At 41.8% G+C, this 22,276-nt stretch overlaps 1 long non-coding RNA gene across 1 annotated transcript; it reads right to left on the bottom strand.

Annotated features, from left to right (window-relative positions):
* Nucleotides 1–908: 908 nt before the first annotated feature.
* LOC118111205 lies at nucleotides 909–3,490 on the bottom strand. Its single transcript, XR_004697060.2, has 2 exons — nucleotides 3,308–3,490; nucleotides 909–3,173 (listed from the first exon to the last, which is right to left on the bottom strand). It is a non-coding gene; the product is annotated as an uncharacterized LOC118111205 (long non-coding RNA).
* Nucleotides 3,491–22,276: the final 18,786 nt, after the last annotated feature.

Consider the following 22,276-nt stretch of genomic DNA (forward strand, 5'->3'; position numbering starts at 1 on the left):
TACACTACTCCGTGTCGTGGCATTAATGTGCGTCTCAGGTGATCGGTTCACACCCGCGGCATTAGAATGTGTGGCCACACGCGGCTGGAGTGACCACTTGTGATCAGAGCTCGCCTCCCCGCTCTATATGCAAATAAACCCGGAGCCTACTAATGTAGAGATAGACGTTCATGTATTTATTTATGTATTTATGCATGTATGTATGTATACAGAGGGGCAAGGAGGTGTGCATGCATTTTAAATCATTAAAATAACTGGTGGTTGATTATAAATGTATAGAGGGTCAAAGGTCGTCAACTGAGTAGGTGGTTCTTTAATATTACCCAGGATGCATTTGTGTTCACAAAGAAAGAATGTGGTCAGAGTTCACACCTGCACCGGAGACAGATGTTTGTCTGCAGATACAGTCACAGAGCATCAGGGGAAAAGGGGAACATGTGAATCTCTCTGCAGGTTGTGTCTTCAGTGTCAGGGAACGGTGAATCCAACGGTCAATCCACTGTAGTAGAACAAGTGTTTAAATCCAATACTTCCACATGTTGAAGTAGCTCCACTGGCAGCAGCGCCGGCTCGATGGCGCAGTCGGTGGAAATGTTAGATTTAAATATTGGTTTCACTCCTGGAAAATACGTCTTCCTCCGCAGACAATACATAAAATGTGGGATTAGATACAATCCCGCTGGATGAAATGCAAGGTTTGGTTTGCACAGATAAACGCTGCGTGAGACTGAATCCCAGGGAAATGTACTGACTGAAAAGGTCACAGATGGTTCGAAGGCTCCAACGCAGGCGAGTGTGTGTATTTAATGCAATGGCAACTCTTCATGAATAATTAAAACAATAGAAACTCGAGGTGAAGTCTGTTAACTGAAAAGAAAACTGTTAAAGCGGGAGTCTTTTAGGTGATATATGGGTTTGTATCTTATTATTATTCAGCTTTATTTCAGACACACGTCCATATCAGTACATATTTAAATGGAAAACAATAATAAAGACATATGATCATCAAACAGGGATTAAAAGACAGTCACAGCACTAAAGCACCATCAGATGATAGTGGTCCTGGTACACAGAGCCTGTGTCTTTGCTATACTTTTTCATTCCCTCTTAAAAATGTTAAATTAATCTGTGAATTTATATTATTAATTGTATAAATTAGAATTTGTATTGTTCTATTGTTTCTTATCCTTTTGTGAAGCACTTTGTAACCAACATGAAAAGTGCCACACAACGCTTATTAACGTCATTACTGTTATTTTCGCCATAACTAACAACAACAATAATAATAAATGAAATTTGCATGTTAATCGCTCCTGACGACGTGACCCACATTTCTTACTTTATTCACTATATTGTGAATAAAGAATGAAGGAAGGTTTTATGAATCCTGACAACACGCCTTTTAAAATTTAATTTCATGCTGCACAATAAACAGTAACTAGAACATGAGGACAAAAGACATCTACCCTTTAAATATAGTCCATAAAAACTCTAATAACATGTGCATGCTATATAATCTCAAAGGTTAGAAGGTTAACATCATAATTAATGGCTACAGGAAAATGATTTCAATATTTCAAATGACAGATATGCAGACGATCTTTCGTTCTTCGGGGATGAAGCAGATGCTGCCGCCTCCAAAGTAAAACAAATACGAGATATGAATGTGATACGAAAGCAGCAACTTCCCTTTACAGAGACGTCTCCTCGTAGTCGTTTAGTCAGTCAAATTCAGTGTCTCTGTGCCTCTCATGTACTTCAGGGACACACACTGACACCATATTGGAACAGTTTATTACTGAACTCATAAGAGCTGAGGGAACAAAGCACTGAAGGGACACGAGGCCCAAATTGGAAAGAAAAAAGTATCTTGTATAACACAGCAAAAATGAAATAAAATAAAATGATACAATAAACTTTGGGGAAGCGAGAGATGTCGGAGCTCTGTGTGAATGAGAAGTTTACATCCGTCTGCTGAGGTCTCCGTGGCCTGGAAAAGCCAGTCTGAGCTTTTCCTGGTGGGCTCCGCTAACAAAGATAAGGATATAATGTTGAAAATGGCTGACTTCCAAGAGATGAGTGGAGTAAGCTCCAAGCAAGAAGATGTGATTTAACGGGTAAGTGTGAAACTCGGGGAGTCACTCACTCTCAAGGCTGCCTGGTGCTGCTGCGCTCGGAGGACGGCGAGGGGGAACTGGACATAATGGCTTTTGTCACGCGACGGGGTGCAGACGCACTTTGACAATTTTCATGGCATTTAAGGTTTTTGGTGGGAAAACAGATTTGATTTTTATTCTCGCCATCGTTAGACGTATCTGATGCTGTGGTGCAAAGCTTCTCGTGTTTTGCTTTTTCATCTCTTTTCACTGAGAATCTTTGGCCATTTTTATTAATAGAAATTTACCCATGAGCAGCAGTTTTTCAAAAGAATACAGCTGGGACCCATTGGCGTGTGTTGCAGAAAGATTAAAAAAGGACCCTGGAGACGCACAGAGGGAAACTGTTCTCTGGCTTGTAGGTACGCAGCCCCGAACCACAGTAAATGATGTTAAATTAGCCCATCCCGCTGTGTCCGTGCACGACCGCTTTGTTCTTCATCTGTACCGCGAGTGCATGACTCAAATCCAGTCTCCACAAAGTGGCTTCTCTGCCACCGGATAGGATTTTTCATGTGGGTGGTGAAATGCATATCAAATTTCTATTATCTACTAATCAAAATGGCTGTTTATTTCATGCTTGGCGTTTTGCCTTTTGTTTGCAGCGGGCGCCTCCGGTTTTTCCGGCCCAGTGCTCGCGGAGGAGAGAAGTGTTTTATCCATCAGGCTTCACAAATACTTCCTGCACTTGATCACAACATGAAAGACTGAGAGGTCTCCAGGCTAAGTGAGGTAAGGAAACTTGAGTGAGGGGGAAACCTTGTCTTGTCAGCACTAGTAAAAGTCTGCAGCTTTCTGAGAGTGCAGTGTCAGTCACTGCGAGGCACAGCTGACAGGGTCAACTGATCCGTTATGCAGTATGTGCACTTTTCAGGCAGACCCAAGAGATGTGCCAAGGGTAGCTTAGGAACAGCCTCCCTGTTCGCAGGACTACCACTGACCTCCAGATCTCATTTGGTGTCCCCGTTGAATTCCATATATACTCTAAATACGTCAGGCTAGGTGGGCGTTTTTTACCTGGAGTCAGCAAAACAAGAGGTTTGAGAATGAATGAATAACAGCAATAATATTATATTCTTTTTTTGTCGTGAAACAGCAGAACTTGACATTTGATATTTGTTTAACCTTTACTTAGAATTAATTGAATGGACCTTTGTGGAAATCCAACTTTGTATTTCAAGCTGCATAGAAATCGTGAGCCCTCAGGATTTCTTTCCAGCGTTGGCAGCTCGGGGCGCGACTCAGGTGTGACGACAGCGAGAAGCCGCTGCTTGTTAACAACGGTAGCATCTTCAAGAGGTAGAGCACAGATTCTGCTACGGCATCGGTTACATCTGTCACTGGAAGAAGAAGGACGACGGAGGGATATTTTCACTCTTCTCCTGAGAGCGAGGGATGGTTCCGTCCAATCACCTGCCAGCCTTCCCACACTGTTAAAAAAAAAACACCTGGAGCATAAGGTTATAATAAATCTCATGAATAAATCACAGGTGGTCAAACAGCTCAGCTCCTGCAGCTGGAATCCATGCGTCGATGGCAACGACGACCTTGTTTACAGACGAGAAAATTCCGCTGGAAAACTGTCCCCTCTACTGTACTGCTCTGGGTTTACAGTTACATTTAAGTGGGTCAAAAAATAAAGTTTGGGAGCTGAAGTTACCAAAGGCTTAAAGCGACACACAGGCAGAGGAGGAAGGCAAACAGCTTACTCCCCTATCTGTCTCCACTCTCTCCCACACTGGATTAAATGAAGATAGGGAAGTTGGGCATGGAAATGGAATGATTTATTTAAGACAGGTCGCTCCACCAGGAGTAAACACAGTCCCTGGGGAAACCCTGTTTTCTCCTACACTGCTCTCTCTCTCTCTGTCCTTCACTCGTTGCACATGCACACACATTTTACATATTTCAGGAGGAGAGAAGTAATAAAGATGCAACACAGTGCACGATGTGACACGTCCCGATGAATGTGTCTCCGCCGTTGTTAGTCATCTCAGTCCGACTTATTTACCGTCAGCGTGATTCATTTCCATGCAGTCGTGTGCCGTTAAGGTTTCATCTCTTTGAGCGCGTGCAGCTTAATGTGCTTCTAATCAAAATGAAGCCTGTATAGATATATAGTGACACCTAATTTGGGCAGATGATTAAAAGACATTCTGCGTGGTCTCTAGGTGTTGCAATGGGGAAGTATTTTTTACTCCAGCATGTTTATTTCTCTTAATTACTGAGGCTTCCTCTGGAATGGAAGGCACCACGTACCTAGCAACCAGTTATGAGAAGTGCAGGGGCGGCGCAACAGGGTCGGCAAGGCCGGGTATTGCCTTGGGCGAGCTGAATCCGTTGGTCTACAGCCACGACAATTTTCTGAAAACCCTCAATTCTATGATCTACTATGTCGAGGAAACTACACCGTTGTCTGAAACGTCCCCAACAGCCCGATTCCACTAGATTTCTGCTAAATGCTTCTTAACCTTAACACGTTTGGTAGATGACTAGAACGTGTGTATGGTGTGTTTGTTATTCATGCTTATGCACACTAAGCATTCGTTTATAATTTTGATTATAAACGAATAATTTGAAGATTGGAATGATTCCTGGGGGAGGTTCGGTTGAAACGCTCCTGGAGGAAGTGGACAACTGACTCACACTGGCAGTATCGTATTTCTATTTCATATTTCATATTTAGCAAATGTCAATATGATGTTTTAGTTCTTGTTTTGCTGGGCACGCTGCAGTAAACCAAATTTTAGGCTTGGAAGTCAAGAAAGACTGTAATTTCAGTGTCACGCAGTATTGTTGCATGACACAATGAATTACACTCAAAAAACTATTATTATCAAACTATCCAGCAGAGCAGCGTGTTTCACAGAGAAGTGGAAAACGTCTTTAAAGTCAGATGTTACAAGCCGTTTTGTTTCCAGGACAGATCAACGCAGATGTAAAAAGCAGGATGCAGACGTCACCTGCTTCTTTAGAGCTCAAAACACAACTAGAGTCAGCAACGACTGGCTGTGCTGCACACGGTGTACATGCTTTAAATATCAAAGTCAGTCTAATTCACTGCCAGGTACCGGCTCTTGATCGTGACAACTTTAAACCTTCAGCCTTCAACTTAACTTCCCCTCGCATCCCTGATACTCTTCACTGCTTCACACTCAGGAGACTCCATTCTTCAGTTTTTCACCTTTTAGCGGAGGATACTGGTGAATATCTGTCACGGTCCCACCAGAAGTGCTGCCTTTAGCGTCCTTATCACGGGTTCTTAATTGTATTAGAGATTCGGAGGAAATTGCAGAGTGTTAATTGGTTTCCTATCTCAGAGATAGGTCGTCCTCCGTTTCCTCAGTCGTTCTATAATCTCTTTAGGACTGTTTAACTTTTACGTGCAAAGGTCTCATCCTCACATTTAGATCGTTGTCTGAATAATTCATAGCAGCGACGGTGAATTTCGTGCCAAATTTCTCCGTGTTTAAACTCTGATATTGCACTTTTTTGGGGGCCACATGGGGACGGCAGAACGAAAAAAATACGAACATTGTGCTTATTTGACAAAATTGTTAGCAAACAGTGATTTATTAATGCATCCAGCGGCTGTATTAGCACTCATTCATGTCATGTTCCTCACCGTTGACTGAAGCCTGAAATCCACACTCCTTTCAGCTCTGCCATTTGGTGCTGGGCTGATAAAGCACAGTGGGTATATCAGCGAGTTTTCACTGGAAACAGCTGCTGCTGCTGCTGCTGCTGGAGAAGATGCTGAAGAAAGCAGTGAGAGGGAACTGAAGCTGCAGCTGTTGTTGTGAGCTGTGGAAACTAAGATGGTGACGGTCAGACGCCGTTGAACTGCAGGGTCAGGCGATAATTATCCGTGGGCTCGTTACTGTGAGTGACCCGTTTCACATTCTACAGCGTTTCCTGATTCAAACAATGTGAGGAACTAAATGAAAACACTAGAAGACTGCATGCCTCCACCAAGGCTGAACAATTCCACACGTTATTGATTGGATCTGAGATATAAAAGGAGGAAATGGTCTGAAAACCTAAAGATTTAACAGTCACATTCAGTTTCAACAGTTCGGTTGATTTCTCGGAGAATAATTCATGGTTCTTGATGAAAAAGATCAGGCATCTTTAGGGGACTGACATTTACGAGTGTGTCATTTCGGTTCTTATCCCCAAAAAATATCTGGATCGAGTGAATTTAAATGTGCTTTCCTCAGGGGACATTTGCAGCAGCATGTGCTCTACTGAGTTTCACTCTGAAAAACTGGTTAACGAAGCCGAAAGAATAATTCCTGGATCTGCCCCTTGATTAACATCCCCAACAAAAAGGTAAAGGTCCACTCCTCCATACAATTCAATCAGGTCTTATAGTTAAGACAACAGAACAATGATAATCTAAATTGCAGAGGAATGATAGACAATGTTTTAATGCAAGATCCATAAATTATTCCCTTGAAAACGGATCAAAACGTAACAACATCCTCCAAAGTTAAAAAAGAAAATCCTGGATACACACCAAAATTCGATGGTTTCTTTTTTTGGCCTGTGTCTCATCCTTCTACCAAGTTTCGTAGAAATATGTTTGGTAGTTTTTGCGAAATCCTGCTGACAAACAAACTAACTAAGTAAACGGGTGAAAACATAACCTCCTTGGTGAAATAATGGGAATAAATGGGAAGATTGGGCACCAACCAATAGTACAAATATCCTTTATATGTCAAACATTTACATATAATGACATATTAGAAATGAATACGCCGCGCTGCACATTTTGAATTATAAACACTGCAGCAGCTGCCTGTGGCCACAGTCGCATTACAGCGTCTGGATCAAGATCGTTACTATCACTCGAGAGATGAGAGGATTTCCTCGAAACTGGAAGCAGAAGCCACTCAACAGTCACACGCCACAACTGCTACTGAAGCTGCCAAACTGCAAGACTTGACACAGGAGGATTTAACTGCTGGCAACCTCAGCTCTCTCTCCCATGCACAGCATTTCCTTGGTTATAAGGTTAAACCCAGAGCTTTGCAACGAGCAATTACCAAAAGCACACGCAGCGTGCCGACGGCTCGTAGGGTTTGGTAGATAATGTCCTTTTGAAAGACGTCAAGGACGGCCGCGAGGTAAGAAACCCAACAGACAGATAAATAAACTGACTGAATACACAGCAGGAAGTTGCACTAAATAGGGGAGAGGCGTGAAAATGAACGAATCAGGGAATAAACTGCGATCAGCTATGATCATTATAGAGTCGAAAACTTCAGGTTTGATCCTAAACTCACAATTTGTGCGTTTTTCAAAAAAAGTGGTTAAACACGAACATGTTTAATACATTGAGCTACTTTGAGTGACGTAGAAATACTATATTAAAAGAAGAGACAGATTTATTCATTAATAAAAACGAGCTGTTTCTAATAAATAATCACTATTCGCTGGTGAAACTCATTTGAAGCAGCTTTTACTCCAGTGAGCTGCTTCACTTTAGCAGTTTGGGAGTAAGAGCTGTTCTCAGAGTCTTTTGCAGTGTTTTTTTTTTTTTTCTGTATTGATTCACTTTTGCAACATTTTTCAGCCTCTCTACTTAACAAGCCTGTTTCTTTTTCTTACTGAGCTTTGGTTCTCAGCCTGATTGCAGCCTCACCTGACCCGGCAGGTTCGTGTCAGGTCAGGCTCGGACTTTTCTCAGGATTAATCACATATTATATTGATTGTGGCGTTTTTTTTTTTCTTAATCAGAGAGTGAAGCTATGTGATGTGCACATCTGTCCTCTAGCTGCAACTCTGCCGAACAGAATGGGGCTTGTCAGCTTTCACTTATGCATCAATATTGGGAACATAAACGCAGATAAAGTTGAGATGAAATGAAGAACAGGAGCGTTTACTTTGTTGATTGTATAAAGATGGACGACAGGTCTCCACTCCCTCCCACTATCCAGAGATTAAGCTCTGCAGAGATCCTGCAAGAACGCTGCCATATTGCTGCTAACATGTCAAATTGAGCCAAAGTCTTTGGAGTAGCAGCCCGGGGTTGGATCTGCAGCAAATTGCACATATTCACATCATATCTCATCCCTAAACATGAAGTCTTTTCATCAAGATCCATAAGTTAGTCTCCGAGGAATCAACAATGTTAAAGAACGTGGGAATAAAACAATCTTCCAAAAATGTCATGGAAATTGATGTAGTAGTTTTGGTGTAATCCTGCAGGGAAACCAATGCAGATGGAAACATTCAATTAAAACCAAACTTATTGGAACCAACATTTCAGAATGTGTTACTAGTGAGCGAGTCCCCATGTCTCAACATGGAGGAGGAAGGGTTTATGACCTTGATGCAACCTGCCACCATTTGACGTTTGAAATATGACGTTTAAAATGAATGAAGGCTCCGTATCAGGATCCAATGGTAAATATTAAATTTCAAGCTCTTCACGTGAAGAAACTGAGTCGGACTTGAGTCGGGGTTTAAACACAATCCACAACAGTAAGTGTGGAGCCAACGACGACTCTAACCGTCCACGTCCAATTACACCCCCGCAAAGTGTGAGTCAGCTGCGGCTCCGAACACACAGCTGCTCTGTTAGATCTGCATTAAGAGCACCAGCCACCACATCAGCACACGACCGAGTGAACCTGCTGAGTCACGGCTCCAGAGCCTGTAGAGCTGCAGCGGTGAGGAGGACAAGCTAACGGTAACAGCTTGCGCTCGACAGATGACAGCTAATGACATAATTACTGGGTCCGGATAGTATTTGAAGTGATTTGGCGACACCGTTACCATCGCAACACCAGAGTTTCAATACCTACTGCTTATTCTTTTCCATACATATTTATATTTTTACCAAACCCGATTTTATTTGAAGTTCTCAAATGTCAAAATATTGTATAGCTGTACAAATTAAATAGATTTTAATGATTTAATTTGTGACAAAAACGAGTATTGCTCCTCACACGACGATACTTTATTTTAAGCTGCCACTCGTTTCATGGAAGCAGAGACGGTGTTTACTTGATAAACTTCCAATTAACTGAGTCTGACCAGAGTCTCGTGAACAGCTGGCGAGTCGAACGAGCAGAAAGTTTAAAACACCCACACTCTCACCTAAATGCTTTTCAGTACATTTACCAGAGATTTATTTTTGACAGCTTGTCATCTAATCCGCTTCATATTCGGTCTTAAAATTAATTAGGTTTGCTTGAATTCACCTATTTTACCTTTTGTTATTTTCAGTCTAGTACTAATTCAATTATATATATATATATATATATATATATCTGCTAAATAAGATCCTTTTGTTGTTTTAAAGGAAACGTCTATTAACTGTGTGATTCATAACAGATTACTGTTATTTACATTGTCGACCGCTGCACTGGAAGAGGGAGAATTATTCCTCGAACTAACACAGTTATTAAGGAAGTAAAACTGAAATTGTATTTGCTTTTTCACAAAAATGACTTCAACTTCATTTTAGTTGATTTTTGTAAATTCACTTTATTTTTTGTATCTTTCAACTCGACGCCCAGAGATGTTATAAGATCTATAAATACAAATTTCAACTGTAAGGACTTTGTAGTGACGCATCCTTCTTCTGCTTTTTATTTCGTGCAGCCTTTAAGTGCATCACCTGCAGGAAGCAGTAATAAATAAGTGTGAAAAAATTCTGTAAAGATTATTAATTATGTAACGATTATTAAAAAAATTGAAAAGTTGTACCCACAGCTAAGATAATACAAATTAGAAAATAATAAAGTTAAACTCCACCAAGCAGCTCATCCATACTAATGAATTACAGGTTCATTAATGTCGAAAGGTGAAAAAAGAAAGAGTTCAGGTTTGGGAACTGTGGGATCGTGAGATTTAGTTCTCCTGAATTCAAGGCGGGTTGCAATTAAAAATAAATAAATCTGCTACTGCAGGTTCGAGCAAATCGTTCTACTTTAATCATGATTTATTTCCCTTCCCTTCACTATAAAACACCCCTGGAGATAATTCACGATTTTGCGCAATTGTTCAGTATCAGCATTCTGTCTGGAAACAAGACTCCTCCACCACCACAGCCCTTTTAGATCTAAATGAAAATCAGTGAGGGAAATACAACAGGATTTAATGGAGTTAGATACTCGTTGTGTGTATGTCCCCACAAAGTGGAACTTTTGCTGGGAAACATTATAGTTTGTGTAAACAGAAATCTAAGCATTACCTATAAGTACACATACAGTACATATATTTATACTTATACTGACACAACATGGAATGTGTGGTTGTGTAGTTAACACTTCAGGTGTGTAAAATAAAAAACAGAAAATTACAGGTTATGGTGCTAAAATTGAATCCACACCATACATCCGAGTTAGGTGATTTCTAATATGGGTCCAGCAGAATTGAAGAGGTTAAGTGCATCTAACATTCTTACCACACACACACGCACACAAAGACACACACACACACACACACTCTGGGTAAATACGATGTGGGAACCGTCTATTTCCCCCAAAATAGAATCTAATTTGATACAATCTCTCAAGTGCCAATCAGTCTTAACAGCAGTGCCTGTACAGTGCAGCGTTCTGCTAACATCAAACGTCCACCCATTCCACGAGCTTCCTACCACTTGCTGAGTTTCCAATCTTTGCAGTCTGCTGCTACGCTAAGTGAGTGCTCCCTTGCCGGTAAAAGAAGCCTGTAGGGTGTGCGCGAGTGCGTGCGTCTGTGTGCGTGCATCGATGTTTGTGTTGCACTGGAGGGAGCGCGCCCTCTTTCTCAAAAGACCCTCACAGTTTAATGGTATTGTGCGCGGTGAATGTGAGACAAGACCAAGAAATTAGCCATGAGCAACCCCACGGGTATCTCTTCTCCTTTTCCCTGAGCTGTGTGCGGAGATGAGACCAAACGGGAACGCCAAATACCGCTTTTGTGAAACGGCAGTGAAGCAGAAGCCTGAAAATATAAAAAAAAAAAAAGCACTATGGCATATGTGCACGGTAACTAGGGTACGGTTATTATCAGAGATGTCATAAAAGTGCAACCATCCTTTTCACATAATGTGCAGGGAATGGTTGAGTCATCCGGAAATATTGCACTTGCAAGAACTATTATGGTTATTTCTGGATATGCTTGATTCTGACAAATGGCCACATTGAAGAAATCAAGTATAAAAAAAAGAGGTGTCTCGGTCACATGGTGAGATTTGGGGCCACGTGCTCAGAAAAAGAGCGTCTTTGTGCAGCCGCGGCTCGTCACCGCCGCTCAATCACAACACAAGGTGAAAATCCACAGTCGAGGCAGAGAGAGAGATTTTCTTCCCCCCCACCCCCACTGACAGAGGCTTCAAAAGAAAGCAATGCAAAGCAACCACAAGACATTTTAGTAAGGGGGCTCGGCCGCAATCACAGAGTTGCCCCGCTGTTCGAGAACGCGCCGGTGAGACATTCATATTCCCGCACGCCCACCTTTGATTGAAAGTAATAAGTTCATGCCCCCTTCTCTCCAAGTTGCTCAGTCACTTTGGCTGACAAAGGAAATCACAAACTGAGGTGGAAGTATATCAGCCGAGTCGAGGGGAAGTGGGTGTAGCGGCAAAATTAAATTACGAATTTAAATCAAACGCTTTTCTCACAAAATAACTCCCGAACTGCCTCGAATATCTCAGAGCGCCGATGTCTGCCGGAGTCTATATACGAGGCCTGAATTCTCCTTTTTTTCGCCGGCAAAGAGCTGCACCGTAATTGCAGCTTTGCTAATGGATTGATCAGTGGCCCTTTAGGGAGGCATTAATGTGAGAGATGATGGTCTTGTTGTGAAATTGCACAGTCAACAATAGATTTCATTTGCCGGCGTTTAAGCCTCAGAAAGCTACAGGGCGCTGAAAATGTAAGAGAGCAGCGTTATAATGTGTAGAGGAGTTTCAAACAACACATTATTACTACTACCATCTGTTATTATGACTAGATTACACTTGCTCCACAGACGTCAGGCTCAAACTTACTTATGGTGATAAGTAAGTGAAAAAACATATAAACACGTCAACTTAATCATGGGGATTTGGTCTTCGTGACAAACACCAGCACAGGAAATATTGTTAGAGACGGGAATGGATTCGAAGAAATATATGCAATTCTTGGAAGCCAATGTTCCAGAGGCAGTGGGGGAAAAAAAAAATAGAGAAAGAATGGAAGGAGCACAGTCACCCTTTACACAGTGTAGCTTAAAAATAACCCATGAAATATACCCCAAAAAAACAGCTTGTTGAAGTTTTACACCGACTTTTTACGGTCTCCACAAATAAAAACTGAGTTCAAAGTGAGTGCAGTGTTTTCAAGATGCATGTTATTTTAACTGCGAGGAATAATAGACCCACTGTTGCCGGGCATAAAGAAACATTTTCCGACGTCTCCCAAAGCGAAACGGTAATTAAGATGTGTTATTTTCGGTATTTCTCTCAATTTGGCAAATCAAGCAAATTGGCATCGAAGTATTTCTCTTCTCCTCACTTGGAAAATTAACAAGTTTGAGATTAGTTTCGAGTTGAATAGATCTTATTATTTCCAGTGTTTGTTTTAACATCACAGATTCACATTTCCTTTCTTTTCCACTTTTAAATTCTCCTGTTTTGAAGAAACACGCCCATGAGCTTCCACACACATGCTTCTCAATCCATTTATCGATATGGAAAGTCATAATAATTCACATATCTAGTTCTGCGCAAAAAGCCCGGACGATCACGCCTGGATGAGAAAGAGCGGCGGAGCATCGAGCAATCACACCAGATTGCAGTTGTGGATATTGCTAAATAGCGGCACATACTTCAACCGAATCTCTTCTCCTCGGGCTTATGAAACATCCCTCCTCTGTAAAGTCGTTCTCTTTCGTACAAAAGGCCTCTACCACGCATTTAATCATCTGTTGTGTTAGAACGTTTCTGCACTAATGTCTGCAAATAAAAAGCAATCCTGTTCCCGTGCATAAGCGACTCCCGATGCTGTTTGTTTCTGCTCCAACGGAGGAAATTAAAGTGTACAATCTAATAAAGGATCTGCTCAAATGAAGAGAGACCGCTCCACGGTGCATCCATCTCATTCTACCACTGTGCTGTCTGGTAAAGACAAGGAGCACTGGCTTGGGAGCACAATTAATTACACCACGATACTTTTTTTTCCCAGAGGGAGAAGCTGAAAATAAAGTTTGCCTTGTGTGTGTGTGTGTGTGTGTGTGCGAACGAGAGCACCTCTAATTCGTTATGACCTATAGGCGCAGAACATTTGGAGATTCAGGTTTCATGGCCACTGAACATTATTATGAATCAATCTGGCTGATCTGTTCGACTCATGATGACTTTATATACTTTGGTTTTTTTTATTATTATTCATGAGCGCAGATTTACAACTGTGTAATGAGGACGAGCATAATGAAGATTCTCTAATGCTGCGTCGGATTTTCTCTCACATGCACCGAGGATTTTCTGCTTAATTACAGATCTATCAACAACAGCACTTGTGCTCTCGAAAGTTTCTGGATACAAAGACGACCGTTGTCTGTTTTATTGGCCCGACCAGCTGCGGGTGAGAAAGCAGCAATATGTGTTTTGTAGGACTCGGCTTGAAGTCATTATACCACAATGTTTGCCGGCTCTATGACTCCCACTGCACCGACTCCATCCAGCTCCAGTAAACTGGCCTGCAAATGAAAAGCATCTATAAACGCTTCACGAGCTGTAATTTTGTACACAGGCAACCAATTTGCCCGTCTTGAGAGTAGTTACGTCGACTCCAGGATGGACGGGTCCCCCGAGTCGAGGCGTGAGCGGCTGGCGATGCCTGTAAAAGCTCGTTTTTTTTAAGCTGCCTTACGTGGCAAAGAGAGAAATGTCTGTTTCCACAACAAACATCGATGAAGTTTACGACCAACTCACAAAGTCTCTCCTTATTTCCTTGAGTCTTATTTCCATCTTGCACGTCTTGAACTTTTGCCCCCCCCCCATGATTTCTGATGGTATTGCTCTGTTTATTCGTCCGTTTTGTCTCCGACGATCACAAATACAGACAAAATGAACGCAGAGTACAGACAGAGGGCTCCGTCCATTTCTGTATACGTATCTAACATTGAGCATAAATGAGTCTTCTACTGTTAGAAGAGGTGGGGGTGTGGTTGGGTCGAGAACTCAAAAGGGTTCAATGACTCAAAGATAAACCCTTCATCCAGTCGCGTGGAACTTGGATGAGAGTTTAAACGTCTTCAAGAAACACAAGCAAGTCCAGTTTCCAATGTTCACATTCACTCCTGGAGACACCACGACTCTGATGACTGAGAATCTGAACAGTCACACCTATGAAAGCTTCACTGGACCCATGAGCTAAGACCAGTAAGGATTTTCTGTCCAAGACCTTCGAGCGTGTGATGCATCGTCTTTCTTTGGCAGTTAAGATTGAATGTTTATCAGATTCGTAATCAAGACCGAGGGGGTTTATAAAACTACTAAATGCACTAATTGGCTAATACTCAAATGTCAACACACGTAATGTTTGTTAAATAAAGTCGTCAGCTCCACATTTCACTTGTGTGTTTATGCAAATTCGACTTTCGTGTCGATAGATTTCTTGAAACTCTTTCTTTTGTCAGGTGTAATTTCACTCAAAAGGGAAAATTACTCTGCAGCATATTTTGCTTTTCGTAAACTTTTGCGACGTATTTTAAAGTTATCGACCAATCGCTGTTAGCTTATATAGAACCTATCTCACACAGCACAGCCAGAAAGTTCCTTTAGACTTCAAACTATTTACAGAGTATTTTGCATTTGCATGTTGTTTATTCGTCTCGCTCCTGGTGTGTAAACATTATTAGATATTCATTTGAAAATGATTTGCAGTGTTATTGTGTACAGATGACTTGCACATTTATTTAAACAAATATTCAAACATTGACACATGATTTATTTGTTCTTGCTTTTTTCCCCCCTCACTTTTTTAGGGGTTAATATTTCATGTAACACTTTGTTAAATTGGTTTTGAAAACAAAAAGACGATGATATTACCTCCACCAGGAAGTTTATTTTTGTGTTTGTTTGTTTGTTTGTTTGATTTTCACAAAACTTGATGGAAGAACCTGTTCAATTTAAGCCGGATCTGATCGGATCCAGGAATTTTTAACATTGTGGGATGTTTCATGACATTTTCACACCAGAGAATAATTCATGGATCAACCTGTCGTTCTTTCATAATGAGGATTATGATTTCATGATCTGCTTTGTTTTGTTGTCTTAGCTGCGAGGCTTGATTGAATTTAATTGGACGGTTGCACCTTGGTGGAGGTATGTGCTCCACTCTGTGTCATTTCAGTTATTCTAAGATGTCTCGTTGACGGTATGGTAATGTGGCAGCATCATGCTATGGGAGCGCGGCGTCTCCGCAGCCAGAAAAAGAAAGTGACAGACGTGGGAATGGGCAGGAACTACACAGAGGACTTTGAAGAAAACCTGTTCCAGAACGGGAACCTGAGAATCGTGGCGACGACGACGACGACGACTCAAAGCAGCAGCCGGGGAGGAAACGCTGGAGTGGCTCGGGGGGGTCAAGTCTCCGTCTGTGCCCGAGTGGCCCCGGCCAAAGCCCGGACTTGAACCCACGGAGAACATCTGTGAGGAGACTTGAAGATGGCAGTTCACAGACGCCTCACATCCAGTCTGACGGAGCTTAGAGAGGATCTGCCGGGGAAGAATGGGATAAACTGCCCAAATCCGTGTATGCTAAGCTTGTCGAGACTTATTCAAAAGGAGAATCGAAGCTGTAACTGCTGCCAACAGGGCTTCCACAAAGTCGGGTCTGATTAATGTAATTTTCAGTTTTTAATTTTTAATAAATCCTCATGCATTTGTAAAAACGTTTTCACTTTGTCATTACGGGTTATTGAGCGAAGATTGATGGGCAGAAATTGCAGTTTCATCGGTTTAATATTACATCTACAACTCGGTAAAGTGTGCAGGACGTGAAGAGGTCTGAATACTTACAGAAGCACCGAGTTGGGTTCGCAGCAATATGTGATATAAGTGATTTATTAGTCATTTCCTGAAATAACTGAATAAGAATCCACCTGCAATCCATCACGCTGCAAATCTTTTCTATGCAAACCACCAAAAGGAGAGATGTTCGGTTTGTGTTTTCCAACTCAAGATATCGCATATTAGGGTTCAAGCAATAATGGATTTTTGAGGGAGGGATTTTAATGAGAATTTATCAGATGAGATATTCAGTTATTAACAAAAACACATAAACTATTCAGATCATTTAAACCTATTAGATACGATATGATAAAAGAGTAATTCGAACACAAAATGTCTGCTGGTACTTATGGGCCATTATATTTGACACTAGCGTAATCAGTGTCAAATCCTCACACTTTAAAAACCACACTACAACAGATCTTAATGAAATTCAGCCTCCTGCTCCCATGAGAAGATCATGGAACCAAGATTTCACGTGTCTCGAATCCTAATCGAGGGATATTAATGGATTTAGGACTTTTCGGGGGGGAACTTTGACTCGTCAAATCTTTCTTAATATGAGTCATTACAGATCTTTACAAGAATTATTGACCAGACATAACTTTGCCACTAAAATCACTGCTGCTCTGCCGCAACTCAGAAATTAACAATAAAAATATACGATAAACAGCTGCCAGAGATATGAGGAATTTAAAGTAATAGTCATTTAAGGGAGGTTGTTAAAAATGAGTGAGTTAATGAACCCCAGTCACAGTAGATTCATGGTCCGAGCGTTATTTCCACTTATCGTGAATATCTTCTACAATTTCCTGACTTTTGAAAGTGAGTTTAAATGTCAGAGAAACACCCGTGGAGAGAACGTCACGTGACTCGTCAAGTCATCGGAGAAATGAGCCTAAAGTTATTCAGAATCACAAGAGTTAGGCCCAGAAAGAAATGGTTTTGCTGTTTCCACATTATAATACACTAATTCATGAACAGCACATTGGAGTTGCAGATTACCAACATTATTTTCATTATTTTCCCACCCTATGTGTGTGTGTGTGTTTCACTGCTTCACTCTCACCGCTCACCTAACATCAGATTTTCGGCTGCAGCAGGAAGCTGTTTTAAAAACAGGACCATCTCTAAGAACTACCTGCTCAGCAGCAGCAGACAGACACATTTAGCAGAGGACTCTGTTGTGAGGCAGCTAAAGAGACATATATTTCCCTCAGGATTTAGCCTGAACCCAACACAGAGCTTAAGGAGAGCGAATATTGGTCTGAACAACAATGACAGGTTGTAAGGTGAGCACAATCATACTGTTCCAGCACTATTCCCCTGAAAGCAGATACATTACTGTACAGAAAAGTACCCGCTGCACTCGGAGTACTGTGCCATAATGCATCTGCTGCACAGTGTTATCATCCAGCCCATTGAATCTGTTTAAGCTGAAATAACTTCCAAGCCGAGCACAGCTGCCCGTGCTGAAGAAGCAACCTACCAACTTAATACCCGTCTTACCAGTCCACAGGAGTTATTTATTCTAAAAAAAATATATAAAACATCTGCATTTAAAAAAAGAAACGGTCACAGAAAGAAGCTCAGTTTATTTCTCTCTCGTCATCAGAACTAAAGAAACGATTCCAAACACACCGCGCGTCTGCCTCCTCTCCTCTTATCGTTCTTTACTTTCCGTCTGACCTGTGGGTGGAAAGGCAGCGACTCCTGAAGCTTTAAACCCTGTGCACTCTGTAATTCATTTTTCTATTTAGAGCAGCAGTTTCCTGAAGCACAGATAAGTCTGGCTACACCGTACACCTTCCTAAAGCATGAAATGATACTGGAGATTGTTAGAGGTTCACAGATTTGGTTTGAATTAAGTTGTGAGAATGATGCAGAGCTTGAGACTATCAAACTTTTAAGCCTTATATATGATGTATCTTATGTATCATATACAATTAACTGTCTGTATTTACTTTTTTGTCAGCATGAACTAATAAAAAAAAATATCGAGCCTTTACTCCCTTAGAGCCTCAATCGTTCACAAGTAAAAGTTTTGATTTAGATATAAGGGAACATCGTAGATACTTTATTTTATCTTTAGAGAGATGTACTGGTTTACTTTTAGGTTTCGGCCAATTTATGAGATTTTGATTAAAGTCTCGGCCCGTCTCCTTTGCCCAAATTGCAACTCTAAATTACACCTTTCTTTCGTGCGGAGTCTTACATTACAGTGATTTCTCTGAAACCGGCCTTGAGGTGCTCATGCGTAAAATTGTCACTGCTCATCCTGCTCTTGGTGGTTATCTTTCAACCAACCCACACTCGCTGAGATGTTACTCACTCTGTCCTCACGGGGGTTACGGGGGAGCGCCTGCTTGTTCTGTGTTGTGAATGGGTTCCTCTCCTGATTATTTTTGGAAGTGTTCAGTCGTCGTGGATGACTTCATCACAACTATTAAAGCAACACTATGTAACTGTTAACGAGCAACAGCGCCCTCTGCAGGCACGTGGTGATTTAGTCTGATATTGACATCGTCCCACTGACTGAACTGAAACACAACTGAACGCTGGATATTACCCATGATCCTCGGCTTCCCGAACCAGAAGATCTGCAGCTGTATCGAATCCACCAAACTCTGTGTAGAGTTCTTCAGGTTTCAAAAGTTTCCTGCTGAATACTGGAGATAAACTCTGGTTTTTAATGACTTCTAACGACTTTTTAACTGATCCACGGTTCAGCTTTACTCTTCAACTTGCTGGAGCTGATTCTGACAATTAAAGCTGCGACTATCGATCGGTTCCACACAGGAGATCGTAACCAATCACCAAAGTTACGTATATAGAGAAAGAACAAACGTTCAGGGTGAGGAGTGGGAATGAAAGAGGAAACGTTGCGTTGTGTTTGGGTTGTAGTGTTTTAAAAAATGTGACGATTATAGGCTATTGCAACGTCAGGAGGTGATTGGATAAAACTGATGCAGTGACACGCAGATTCTTCGTTTCCCTGTCAAGAAGCTCAAACATCCCAGTCACCACGGCAAATTCTCTTTTACTTTGTAAACTCTGTCGTCGTCTGTCTCAAAGAAAAGTGCACACAACCCTTTGAACACGTCAATCAAAGGAAACCTCCAGCCTCCGTCTCCTGGGAGTAAATCTGAAATAACTGAACTGACCTGAAACACGACCTGCAGAGCTTTTCCTTTAACCCTATGACTCATCACTTCATGCTGAAGGATGGAGGAAGAATTCCTTAATTACTCCTGATAGAATTTCAAATTAGTGAATATGTTTTTTGCATGTTCACTACAAACTCAGCAAATAAGGACGAACCTAACAAACTCCAACCAGTGTCCCCGTAATAAGACGGAAACAACACTGCTCCACAAATACTTTTCTGTTCACGACGGCTGCAGAGTGAACAATGACTTTGATCCTCTCAGACTCTGCTTCATGTGGCACTGAGCACTCACATAGTCCATTAAGATGAATCAATAGTAATTGACTTGATATTTATATTCAGTATTGATGCGTGTGTCTGCTCATACATGGAATACTCTGGGTACTTTTTACGAATTCTCTTTAAAGAATCGCTTGTTGCTGAGCGAGATCTCCGGCTGATCTCATTTAAACACATGTTCAATTAAACACAGGGATTCAGACTCTGCTTTTGGAATAACAAGTGGCTGTTGCACCTCCGTGACAGCCTGTCAGTCACTTATCTGCTGTAGACTCGTTTGCTCAATTAGGCATTAGCCTCGCTGGTCAGTTTGCACAAAGAAATTTACATCGCTCTTACAAATACTCTAATGAGGCGAGGAAACAAAAGCCTCCAGTTCTTTTGGTGATGAAGGAAAACGAGATCTGCTCAATACTGAACTGCAGAGTTTCAGCCACACTCCTAAGCTGCTTTCAGACATGCACTGAACTCTGAGGATCCTCCAGAGCTTCGGTTTTCACTAAAAACAGCAGAATGGTGCAGCCAAATACTTTAATATGACAAAATTATAACTGTAAGACTGAACCAGAACGAGTCTGAAGGTCTGAAACTCTCTGCAACACTCAAAGCTGTGGGGAATTGCAGATTCAGGTACGTTAATAACTGTGAGCGACGCCTTTCACATTGTCATTTGATACGTCATTATAAAAAAATAGTGATTTAACACTTTGAGTAAAGAATAGGAACAAAACAAGCAGGTAGCAAATACCTCCCCGAGCATGAGTTCATCTCGATGTTCATATCATATCGATGTTTTATCACAGTCTTGTAAAAATTGCCTCAAGAAGAACGATCAAGCAAGCGTCGCACAATGTGCTTGAATACAGGTGCTTCACGAACTGGAGGATGTTTGCAGTGAACTAATTTACAGGAAAACAAACACTTGCTCTCATTATTACAAATCTAATTTTAATACTGCAAACAAGTGTCTCGACAAGGGGGGGGGGGGACAGATAAAAAAACTATGTTAGCCAAGTTTCATTATGTCAATCCTCCACACAATACAGAATAATCACAAATAATTAAGATAAGAAACAGACAATTAAATGGGATAATAGAATCCAAACGACAATAGAGAGCGGCACATTTAAGTTTAGTATAACAACAGATTGCATAAAACGCCATGCAAGAGCAGCTAAACAGATTTGAAAACCCCTGATGCAGAAAATGCAATCACATGGCACGTGTGTTTGTGGGTGGGTGTGTGTGTGTGTGTGTGTGTGTGTGTGTGTGTATGTGTGTTGTGAGTGCGGGAGGCCGAGTGTGTTGATTATAATTCAATCTTCTATCGAATTCATTTGCATTTCGTGTTTATCTGGAAGTCTCGCTTCTTTCTGCATTCAACATGAGATGCTTTTGACAAGAACATCCATGCACACAGAGGAAAACACAGCCTAGATGTCAGTAGAAAAACAGGCAAACATGAAAACAGCAACATGTAAAAGACAAGATGGTTGAGAGAGGCTTCAAGATCAAAAGGTGCTCGATCAAAAAGCACCGGAACAAACAACAATCTCATCAAAACATGGAGTTTGTGTAGGAGACGGCTCCTGGTAGATGAATGTGGGGGATGTCGGACGGCTCAGGCACTAACAAGTAATTACACGTCCACAAAAGACAGAGTAGCCGAGGGAACCACAACTCTTTACTCCTGGAGGTCAATGAGGTCGATGTTCTACAGCCTCCACCGCTGAGCATAAACTAGATGGAAAAGGCTCAGAGCAGGGGCGGATCTCTCATGTGACTGTTGGAGGGGCACGATGAACAGAGACTTCTCAAGAGCAATTCCTGGAGGGGACACCGAGGGGACAACAGGACGTACTGTTTACATAGAGAGAGAGAGAGAGAGAGAGAGAGAGAGAGAGAGATGGGGACCAAACCACTGCAAGGAGAGGAGGGGGGTGCAATCTGTCAAAGTATAAGAATGCTTTAGTTTGTGTCTGTAATTAGGAAAAATGCTTTCAGTGTAAATTGTATTACTATTTAAAATGATGTAGGCTCTATCATTGCTTGTGTTTGCAGTGATATTGGGGGGATGACTCACTGGGCTCTTAGAAATACTTATAAATGACCCACCGTTGCCATGGATTATTAGAAAAATGATTTCATGTGTTATTCTCTCTGACAACATGACAGAGTCCTCTTGGTCAAGTGGGCTCCTCAGGATTAATGATCTGCGCTCCTCTTATCCAGGCTACTGTTGGGTGTAGGTCAGCTGATCGTTCTCTCAATGCAGCGAGTCATTTTTCTTTAGAATTTCACGGCAAACTGCACGCTGAGGTTTCGCAGAGCTCTTGTGTCGCACACCTGCTGGGTGCAATCTGCCGTTACCTGATGAGGTAACCGCAGCCTTCAGCCAGTGGTGGCACTTACGTCTGCCGAGGGTTTCGACCCTTAAAAGCAACACGCTCCAGTTGATAAGTCGGCAGTGGTGACAAATCACTGCCCATCAGCTCCTGGCTTCCACCGTCCCATCTTCCAGCCTCCTCCACAACCAGCGTGGGCTCGTTCTGCCTCCGCCCCATGAGCTGCTTGATTCTAGTTCCTTTTGTCCTCAGAGAAACAGCCACCATGTGGACGTGGCCAGGAGGCCTCTGCAGCCCATCAGGTCGGCCATCGCCTGCACTCCACTAGCAG

Source organism: Hippoglossus stenolepis, chromosome 1 (genome assembly GCF_022539355.2).
Source record: "Hippoglossus stenolepis isolate QCI-W04-F060 chromosome 1, HSTE1.2, whole genome shotgun sequence".
Classification (NCBI taxonomy): Eukaryota; Metazoa; Chordata; class Actinopteri; order Pleuronectiformes; family Pleuronectidae; genus Hippoglossus; species Hippoglossus stenolepis.